Source organism: Mustelus asterias, chromosome 5 (assembly GCF_964213995.1).
Source record: "Mustelus asterias chromosome 5, sMusAst1.hap1.1, whole genome shotgun sequence".
Taxonomy (NCBI): Eukaryota; Metazoa; Chordata; class Chondrichthyes; order Carcharhiniformes; family Triakidae; genus Mustelus; species Mustelus asterias.
In genome coordinates, this window is record NC_135805.1 from 30,114,878 (window position 1) to 30,125,664 (window position 10,787).

Here is a 10,787-nt window from a genome sequence, read left to right on the forward strand (position 1 = left end):
CCCCTGAGCCTGTCTCCGTGGAGGCGATCTGGTCCTCGTGGCTTACCCCTGGAGGGTCATCCCCCTCCACAGAATCCAAAACAATATACCTATTTTGGAGGGGGACAACCACAGGGGATCCCTCCACAGACTGCTCACTCCCTTCCCTTCTCCCATCTGTTGCCCATCCCTTTCTTTTATGGGAGACTGCCACTGGGCAGTTGCCATCTGTAGAACAAGTCATTGATGCAGCTATCACATTGCTTTCCTTCACTGACCTCCTTTAAAGAGTACTTTCCTTGTTAATATTTTTTTTATGGGTGTAATATATGGATGTCACTGGCTGGCCAGCATTTATTACCCATCCCCTGTTGCCCGAGGGAAGTTGAGGGTCAGCCACATTGCTGCAACTCTGGAGTCACAAATAGATCAGATCAGGGCGGCAGATTTCCTTCTCTAAAGGACATAGTGATCCAGATGGGTTTTTCCTGACAATCGACAATGGTTTTATGGTCAGCAGTAGATTCTTAATTTCCAGATATTTTTTATTGAATTCAAATTCCACCCTCGACTGTGGCGGGATTCGAACCCGGGTCCCCAAAACATGAGCTGACTTTCTGGATTAATAGTTTAGTGATAATATCACGAGGCCATTGCCTCCCCTCTTGTTAATATGGGCCCCAACATTCCTGGAGACCTGCTCAATCCATCTGTCTCCACTCTTTTCTGCAGGAATTGGCTCTTTTACCTACAGATGTCACCTACCACATTTCACCTTCACCTAAAAGGCAACTAAGCAAGTAAGCTAGCAGGAATCAGACTCTGCTGTCTTCAGCCTGAGGAATGTTCAGGGCCTAGGAATTTAAACTTGTTGAGTGACTCTAGTTTTCCATCTTTCCCAAGTCAACACAGACCAAAGAGGAAACATCTTTCAACTCAGATCACTTGCCCCCCCTCAAACACATCACAACTTACCCCACCATGGGGTAAAAAATTCTGAGGGGAGCCCCAGACAGACGCAAAGACCAGGAAAGAAGACAAACGTCTATAAAATGTCTTCTTAGTCACTAACATTACGAGCTCCGTAGTCTAATATTACAGCCACTGACCAGTCACATTCCACAGATGACATTTCCACACTCAAACTATCATATTCCACAGAGTATTTTATTAGCAACGTCTATTCTTATCAATTTGACCTTTTGATTTGATCCTCAATCCATGCTTCAAATAATGAGTTGATGCAGGTTGATCTATATTTCTTATGAAATTTGAGGACTGAATAATTTCTACTAATCTGCAGTGTCTGGCTGCTTGTTAGATTGGGAAGCATAAAATTAAGGTGTAGTTTCCGTATGTCCACATTATTTACGCTACTTGGGATTTCAAGTGAGGTGTTCCTTTCCTTTTTGACCTTTCCTCGGAAAGGCGAGCGGCGGCAGCCTTGCAGCGGGGACCATCTGGGCCACCCACGGCAGCTTTCAGGGGTAACATCACATTTCATAAAGTGACACGGTCCCAACAGAAACAGCCGATAGGTAAGTGATACTTGCAGAGTATTTCCTTACAGTTTATAAAAGTATAATACATTAGCTTAAAGGTAGGGACTTTCGATTATAAATGAAATGTGTGAAACGAAGGAAGGTCCCTAGCTTAATTAAATTCTCTTAAAGGGAGTAGCTAACTAGCTTAATCTAGAGCAAAGTCGTGGCATGGCTGTCAGAGTGACTGCAGGACATTCTGGAGAGGGAGGGTGAACAGCCAATCATCAGGTACACATAGAACTAATGGCACAGGTAAACAAATGGATGAGGTCCTGAAAGCTGAATATAGGAAGTTAGGAAATAAATTTAAATACAGGACCTTAAATGTAGCTCCAAATTGGCAATGCGCAAGGAACACTTTGGCACTGGTCACTGGACATCAGGCAGTGCCAAGGGGGTGGGGCCTACTTGGGCATGATCTTTGGGGGTGGGGGGGGGGGGGGGGGGGGTCCCACTTCCACTCGGCATTCGAGATCACGGGCAGAGGGAGGGAGGACAGACATTAGGGCAGCCATCCAGGTGGTGGTGGTGGTGGACGGGGGTGGGGTGCGGTTGGGGCTAGCCCGGGGAGGTCATTGATCAAGGTGGGGGGGGGGGGGGGGGGTTTGGAATGTCAGAAATCATAGAAATCATAGAAACCCTACAGTGCAGAAGGAGGCCATTCGGCCCATCGAGTCTGCACCGACCACAATCCCACCCAGGCTCTACCCCCACATATTTACCCGCTAATCCCTCTAACCTACCCATCACAGGACTCTAAGGGGCAATTTTGTTTTTAACCTGGCCAATAAACCTAACCCGCACATCTTTGGACTTTGGCCAGTGATGGGGGTTTGCAGGGCTGGCTAGTGATTGGGCTGACCAGCGATTTGGAAGCCAGCAATGCGGGGCTACTGCGCGTGCACTGATCTCCACTCTGACAGATGTGCAATGGTCCGCTCAGAGCTATGCTGTCAGCCTCTCTAGTGGGTAAAGGCCCCGCCCCATGATTTTCAGCATGAATCCAGCTAGGGCACTCTGCCGTGCTCAGAGTGTGGGAGATTCATTTTGAAAAAAATCACAGAAAAAAAAATCGGCGGGAGTTCTTCGCATTTTCATGCGAATTAAAGACTTAGAATCTTTTGGTAGGATCCTGGCCATTAATTGGGTTTCAAACAATATAGGGAGAAGAATTCATGTACTGTGTCTAAGAAATTTTAAGCAGTATGTGACAAGCCCAAGAGAGGAGATGTAATTCTGGATTTAGTCTTGGGAAATGAAGATGGGCAAGTGGGTGAAGTGATAATGGGCGACCATATCAGGGTTAGTGACCACAATGCAGTTAGAATTATAGAATCCCTACTGTACAGAAGAGGTCATTTGGCCCATCATGTTTGCACCAACTATCTGACAGAGCATCTTACCCAGGCCCTCTCCAACAACCCCACACATTTCCCATGGCTAATCAATCTAATCTATACATCTTGGGACACTAAGGGGCAATTTAGCATGACCAATCCACCTAATCTGCACATCGTATGACTGTAGGAGGAAACTGGAGCACCCATAGGAAACTCATGCAGACACTGGGAGAAGTTGCAAACTCCCCACAGTCACCCAAGGCCGGAATTGAACCTGGGCCCCGGAGCAGTGAGAACATAAGAACTAGGAGCAGGAGTAGGCCATCTGGCCCCTCGAGCCTGCTCCGCCATTCAATAAGATCACGGCTGATCTTTTTGTGGACTCAGCTCCACTCACCCGCCCGCTCACCATAACCCTTAATTCCTTTACTGTTCAAAAATTTATCTATCCTTGCCTTAAAAACATTCAATGAGGTAGCCTCAACTGCTCCACTGGGCAGGGAATTCCACAGATTCACAACCCTGTGTGTGAAGAAGTTCCTCCTCAACTCAGTCCTAAATCTGCTGCCCCTTATTTTGAGGCTATGCCCCCTAGTTCTGGTTTCACCCGCCAGTGGAAACAACTTTCCTGCTTCTATCTTATCTATTCCCTTCATAATCTTATATGTTCCTATAAGATTTCCCCTCATTCTTCGGAATTCCAAGGAGTATAGCCCCAGTCTACTCAGTCTTTCCTCATAAGCCAACCCTCTCAACTCCGGAATCAACCTAGTGAATCTCCTCTGCGCTCCCTCCAGTGCCAGTATATCCTTTCTCAAGTAAGGAGACTAAAACTGTACACAGTACTCCAGGTGTGGCCTCACCAGCACCTCATACAGCTGCAACATAACCTCACTGTTTTTAAGGCAACAGAGGCAGCAGTGCTAACCACTGTGCTACCATGCCTTTAGGACAAAGATAAATCAGGAGTAAAAAGTTTTAAACTGAGGAAGGCAAATTTTTCCAAAACTGACAAGTGATTTGGCTGAGGTGGATTGGACAAGACCGCTAAAAGATAAATCAATGTAAACCTTGATGTAAGCACTAATAAATGAGATCCTTAGGGCACAAAGCAGAAATGTCTCCTCCAAAAATAAGAATGGTACTGCCAAATCTAGACCCTCATGGTTGTCTGGAAAATACAGGGGAAGTTTAAATAACATAAATCAACACTGCTGATAGCCTAGGGGGGTATAGAAAGTACATAGGGATAACAGATAGGAAGCCAGTCCATAGCTGCTGTCTGTACAACACTCCAGTTCAGTCTCATTTCCCTGCTCTATCCATTAGCCCTGCCTGTTTACTGTTTGTCTAGTTCCTATCCTAGTTCCTTTTCAAATCATTGATTCTTCCACTTCCACCATCCTCACAGGCAGCGTGTTCCAGATCGTTCCCACTCTCTGCATAACGAAAAGAAAGTTCTTCCTCACATCATCCCATATTATCTCCTAAATCAGCTAACGGGGACAGCTTTTCTTTGCCTATTTTATCTAAACCTGTCGTAATCTTGTCCACCTCGATCAGATCTCCCCTTGCTCTTCCTTGGCCCGAGGAGAACAACCCCCGTTTCTCCAGCCTAGCCCTGTAGCTAAAGTCTCTCTCATGGACCCTCACATCCTTCCTAAAGTGTGGTGACCAGAACTGGACTCAATTCTCTAGTTGGAATCTAACCAGGGCTTTATAGAAGTTACCATCCCTGCTTTTGCAGTCAGTGCCTTTATTTAGGAGATTCAAGATCCCATTTGCTTTGCAAGCCACTCTATCAATAGGTCATGATCAATGCACACGAATCCCCAGGTCCCTCTGTCTCTGCACACTCTATTGAATGGAGCCATTAAATCTGTATTGTCTCTCAATATCCCATTAGCCAAAATGCCTCACCTCACATTTCTCTGTATCAAATGCCACCTGCCCTTTACTGGCCCATTTCTCTATTGTTATGACTATCATAAAATGCACGAACTATACAGTTTCACTAAGCTGAAGGAATGTGAAATCAGAGCCAGCAATACTTGTCACGTAATTCCAGGAACAGTCCTAGTCAGCAGATAATGATATTTCATGCTGAGTGAGCCAAATATTTATTACTTTCTCTCTCCCCAGGGTTGGAGGAAGTCCAAAGGGAGATTTTGCTATGGCTGCTTCTTACTCATGTAGCAGAAACCTGCCAGCTAGAAAATGCAGAGTGTGTGAGGATGGTGACAATTATCCTTCGATTCGAGGATGACCTCTACTTAGAGTTATGTATTTCTGCCCTGGATCTTTAAGTCGATTGAACAGGCCAATTCTCAAACCACAGGATCTTTGGACCCGAGAGGCGGGACCTCCCATGGGGAAGTGGAATCCCAAATCAGGATTTGCTTCCTTTTTTCTGCGGTCATTGCCTCATTATTAAGGCATTTGAATTCAAGGCGTCATGCAGTTTGATGGACAAGTTGTCACTATTTTGAACAACTGGGTAGCAAGCTGGCCATTAATGGCAAAGCTGTCATGCTTCAAGGAGCATTTCAGAGTGTCTTTGAAGTGTTTTCTTTGTCCTCCCCTGGAATGCTGGCCATTTGAGATTTACATAGTGGAAACAAACTGATGCCAATTGCACAGTTGGCTTCAATCAGGAAAGTGAGATACTGAGGTAAAAGCAAAATACTGCGGATGCTGGAATCTGAAACAAAAACAGAAAATGCTGGAAAAATCTCAGGTCCGACAGCATCTGTAGAGAGAGATTAGAGCCAATGTTGTGAGTCTCGATGACCCTTATTCTATTTATTATTCAGCTCCAGGGTCCCGGGTTCGATTCCCGGCTCAGGTCACTGTCTGTGTGGAGTTTGCACATTCTCCTCGTGTCTGCGTGGGTTTTCTCCGGGTGCTCCGGTTTCCTCCCACAGTCCAAAGATGTGCGGGTTAGGTTGATTGGCCAGGTTAAAAATTGCCCCTTAGAGTCCTGAGATGCGTAGGTAGTGGGTAAATATGTGGGGGTAGGGCCTGGGTGGGATTGTGGTCGGTGCAGACTCGATGGGCCGAATGGCCTCCTTCTGCACTGTAGGGTTTCTATGATTCTATGATTCTATGATTCTCTCTCCACAGATGCTGTCAGATCTGCTGAGATTTTCCAGCATTTTCTGCTTTTCTTGTAAGACGCTACTTGACCCAAGGTAACATTTACCTTACAGTTACCGGCACTGCAAGCACCGTCAAAAGAAAGACTTGAACATATATACTGTATGTTGCAGCCCTTTACAGCCAATGAAATAGTGACATTAGTAAGAAAGTATAACAGCCCAATTAGACAGAGCAAACTCCCAAAAACAGCAGTGTGACAATGACATGATAATCTGTTGTGATGTGATTGAGGAATAAATATTGACTAGATCACCGGTGATAACTCCCTTGCTCTTCTCCAAATAGTGCCATAAGATCTTTTACAGCCACCCGAGCAGGCGGGGGGGTCTTCAATTTAATATCTCATTTGGGCAGCACCATGGCACAGTCATTAACACTGCTGCCTCACAGCACCAGGGACCTGGGTTCGATTCCGGCCTTGGGTGACTGTCTGTGTGGAGTTTGCACATTCTCTCCGTTTCTGCGTGGGTTTCCTCCCAAGGTTCAAAGATGTGCAGGTTAGGTTGATTAGCTATGCTAAATTTCCCCTTAGTGACCAAAGATGTGTAGGTTTGGTGGATGCGCCATGGTAAATGCACGGGATTACAAGGAAAGGGCAAGGTTGTGGGCCTGGGTAAGATACTCTTTCGGAGAGTTGATGAAGACCCGATGGACCGAATGGTCTCCCTCTTACTGTAGGGAATCTATGTATTTAAAAGACAGCGCCTCCCACAGGTACTGCATTGGAATGTCAACCATAGATTCTTATGCTCAGGAGCAGGTCTCGAACTCGAACAGAGGCCACTGCTGACACACAGTTACATTGCAATAGTAGCTTGACTAAGTATGACTTTTTTGGATCCTTCTGCTGATCCAAACCAAAATAGCTTCTGTCTTGTTACTCGGGATTGATGTAGTCCAGTGTTAAAAAAACTGGCATGGTGACAACAAAATGAAATTTTCCAAATTTCTTTTTCCAGTTGAGAAGCTTGCCCACTGAGAGAACCAATTGAAAATTTTGACACATGCCATGTACATTTTTGGGTTTATCGGTTGGAAAGTGAAGTTCTCAAGTTTCACAGAGACACGCTTGTGGAAATGGTGCTCTGCTGGGGGTGCGAGGCCTAACTTTCAATGCATCTCCCCAGAGCTATAATAGGATTGAGCCAGAATGGCCACAGATTTACAGAAATGTTTTCTATAAATTGCCGGTAAACTGGGTTTGTCTTACGGTGCTTTGGTGAAGTTGCTATATGGATTAGCTGCAAGAATGGAAGATTTAAATGGTTGTCAAGGGAGCAGAGAAAATATCCAAATGGGAAGGACACTAAGTTAGATTTGCTAATGAAGCAAATGTGAGAAGCAATTTCTAAAATAGGAGTTTAGTGCTTCTGCCAAAGGAGGTCCGTGTCTGAAGAGAAAGAATCTGAGAAGCACTCTCAGAGTTAACAGAGGCAAAAGTCATAACCGAGACACCAAGGAAAGGTCATCAAGGAAATTAGTTAATCTGTGAAATGGGTATGACAAATAAACAGAAAAGGATGTCAATGTGAAAAGTAACTATATACCAGGCTGGACAGGAATAGACCTTAAGGAATTATTCACAGGAAATAAATACACTCGAAAGAGACCATCCAGCCAATTTAGCTCACCTTTCCTCTGGGTGCTCCATTTCCTCCCACAGTCTGAAGATGTGCGGGTTAGGTTGATTGGTCATGCTAAATTGTCCCTTAGTGTCAGGGGGATTAGTAGAGTAAAAACATGGGGTTACGGTGATAGGGCCTGAGTGAGATTGTTGCTGGTGCAGACTCGATGGGCCAAACGGCCTCCTTCTGCACTGTAGGGATTCTATGAATCCCAGAATACTAACAGAGGTCCTAATCAGTCTGTGTGCGAAGAACCCAGAACTTGCCTGTTACTGGCTAGTAAATTGAGACTGCAAATTATGTTTAACTGGGAATAATGTTCCAGATTAACCTTTTCTAATCCATTTAATCTCTCGCATATCTCTATAAATTGTTTCATTTGTCTCTTTCCAAATCTGGCTAATTCAAGGTTTAGTTTGCATAATCCCGGAAAGGACGGCCCTGCCTGCAAGAATCGAATGATAACACAAGGTTGTTTGATATGTTAGAAAGCACCAGGGGTCTCTGAGGCATTTCAATCTACAGCCCAATATTACTCTGTTTCAGTAATCCCTATCCATTTCAAAAAGTCTAGTTTCAAGTATCCAAATGCTGTGAGCTTATGCAACAGTATATATCAGAGTCCCTTCCAGTATCATGTTCAAAGTTTCTAGCTCTCATTAAAGTTTCCTCTCATGCATTAGACATGTTACCAGAGTTCATAGAAAACCTACAGTACAGAAAGAGGCCATTCGGCCCATCGAGTCTGCACCGACCACAATCCCACCCAGGCCCTACCCCCATATCCCTACATATTTTACCCGCTAATCCCTCTAATCTACGCATCCCAGGACACTAAGGGGCAATTTTAACATGGCCAATCAACCTAACCCGCACATCCTTGGATCTTGTTCTTGTGAAGCAAAGCCAGTAGGTAAACAAGGCTGCAGATACAACACTGGCATGTTATTGCTTTTCTGGCTCACACAAAACACTGGAACCTGGGTTGATAGGTTAAAAAGCGTTTAGACAATTACATGAGTAAAATGACTATTGAGGGATATGGGCCAAACGTGGGAAATTGGGACCAGCTTAGTCATTAAAAAAAAGGGCGGCATGAACAATTTGGGGCAAAGGGCCTTTTTCCATGCCGTAAACCCCTATGACTATAAATAGTTGTTTACTCGTACAGGACTTGAACGTTGCTGAAATAAGAGACATATCAAAGCTTTTTGTCTTGCACTCATCAGGACAATTTGCAGAAATACTGAGGCCAGGAAAGAACAGCAATTTATACTGGATGTGAAGAAAGTGCTGATTCGTTGCAAGTAGATTTTGATTGGTAGAGATTCTTACAGTTACATGCCAAAAGATTGGTTTGATCAGCAACCTTGTAAATAGGGCCAGAGCCATTTGCTCACCATGCAAGCTTCACACAAACTCATAAACAGGCCTAAAAGTGCCCAGAGTACCTGCCATGGAGAATTCACCAGGTGACTGACAGTTAACTTCCAAGCATTGTTTGAAATTTAAACCAAGTAGTTTAACCTCCATTGGTCAAGGCATTGTCCTGAGGAATGAGTCAGTGAATGCCACTTATTTTATTTAGCTGAAACAGGCGCAATGTGTGTACATGTTCTTTCTGCCTTCAGATAAACGGGCTCTTTCTATTAGTATATGTACTTTTCCAGTACATGTAAATGTACCACACTGTGAGCCCTACTGACAATGTTAAATTGGTTGCCAGCGTAATTCTTTGCACACTCAAGATTATTCACAAAATGTTGTCCAATCACGGAATCACATCAAATATTGGGCTCCGTATTTTGAGTTTTGCAAGCATGAGCTGGTTGGGTACTGTATGTACCTTGCCCATTGCGAACTGTGGCTAGGACATGCTAGCCAGTCTCTGGAACCGACGGCCTATATACCTAGCATCATGCTGGCACTGAAATTCATGCACCATGTTACTCTTTTGTGTAACCAGCAGAATGTCTCTTTGGCTTGATGCCCACTTCCTGTTAGTGGCCAATACCTCTCGTGCTGCTACTGTAAAGTAGCAACGTGAAACTGCTAGCTTCATCTGTTGATCAAACTTTTGAGATACATTGCCCTTCCAGCTAGGGTTATATTTATAATAGAATACATGTCATCAGGAAGTTTAAAACAGCTTTTGAAGAAAACGAAGAAGAACCACAAAACTGTGAAAGAAAAGGCTTGGAAGAGATGGTGCACCCAGATTTTGTCTGCCTTGAGATACCTCCACACCTGTGATCCTCCTCCCGTTATCCATGGCAATCTGACTTGTGACACCATATTCATCCAGCATTATGGTCCTATAAAAATTGGGTCTGTCGCACCTGATACAATTAACAGCCATGTGAAAACAGAAGAACCTGCACTTTTTTTGCTCCAGAATATGGAACTGTAACAAATGTAACTCCCCACGCAGACACAGGGAGAACGCGTAGATTCCGCACAGACAGTGACCCAGTACCTGGCACTGTGAGGCAGCAGTGCTAACCACTGTGCCACCGTACCGCCCCTTCTTGTGTTTTTTTAATAACACACTCCATTATTACAGCACAGATTGGGTAGACTGGTCATCTGAGGTAGACTGGGCACTTTTAGGCCCGTTTATGAGTTTGTGTGAAGCTTGTGTGAGCAAAAGGATCGAGCCTTATTTACAAGGTTGCCGATCAGACCAATCTTTTGACGTGTGGAACTGTAAGAATCTTACTGATTGAAATAGGTGCATTGACCATGCTAGATTCTTCCTCAGTGTAACTTGTTTGGATACAATGAGGGAGAATTTAGCATGGCCAATGCACCTAACCAGGACTGTGGGAGGAAACCGGAGCACCCAGAGGAAAATGGCTATCCTAATCAGACAATTGTATTTCTCAGGAAATCAAGGGGTTCGGAGAGAGATAAGAAAGTGAAGTTGAAGCTTAAGATCAACCATGAGCAGATTGATTGTCGGACCTGGCTCGACAGGCCATATGTCTACTTCTGCTCTTGTTTAAGTATTAGTGTCACAAGTAGGCTGACATTAACACTGCAATGAAGTTACTGTGAAAATCCCCTAGTTGCCACACTCCGGCACCTGTTCGGGTACACTGCGGGAGAATTTAGTATGGCCAATGCACCTAACCAGCATG

General features: G+C 44.6%; 1 protein-coding gene across 1 annotated transcript in view; it reads left to right on the plus strand.

The window, feature by feature from the left end:
• Window positions 1-204: 204 nt before the first annotated feature.
• The window catches only part of ddo (D-aspartate oxidase), a 139,836-nt gene continuing 129,253 nt past the window's right edge, over window positions 205-10,787 (plus strand). The window contains exon 1 of the mRNA XM_078212360.1: window positions 205-1,517. The gene's annotated coding sequence lies outside the window, so the exon portion shown is untranslated. The remainder of the gene's footprint in view (window positions 1,518-10,787) is intronic.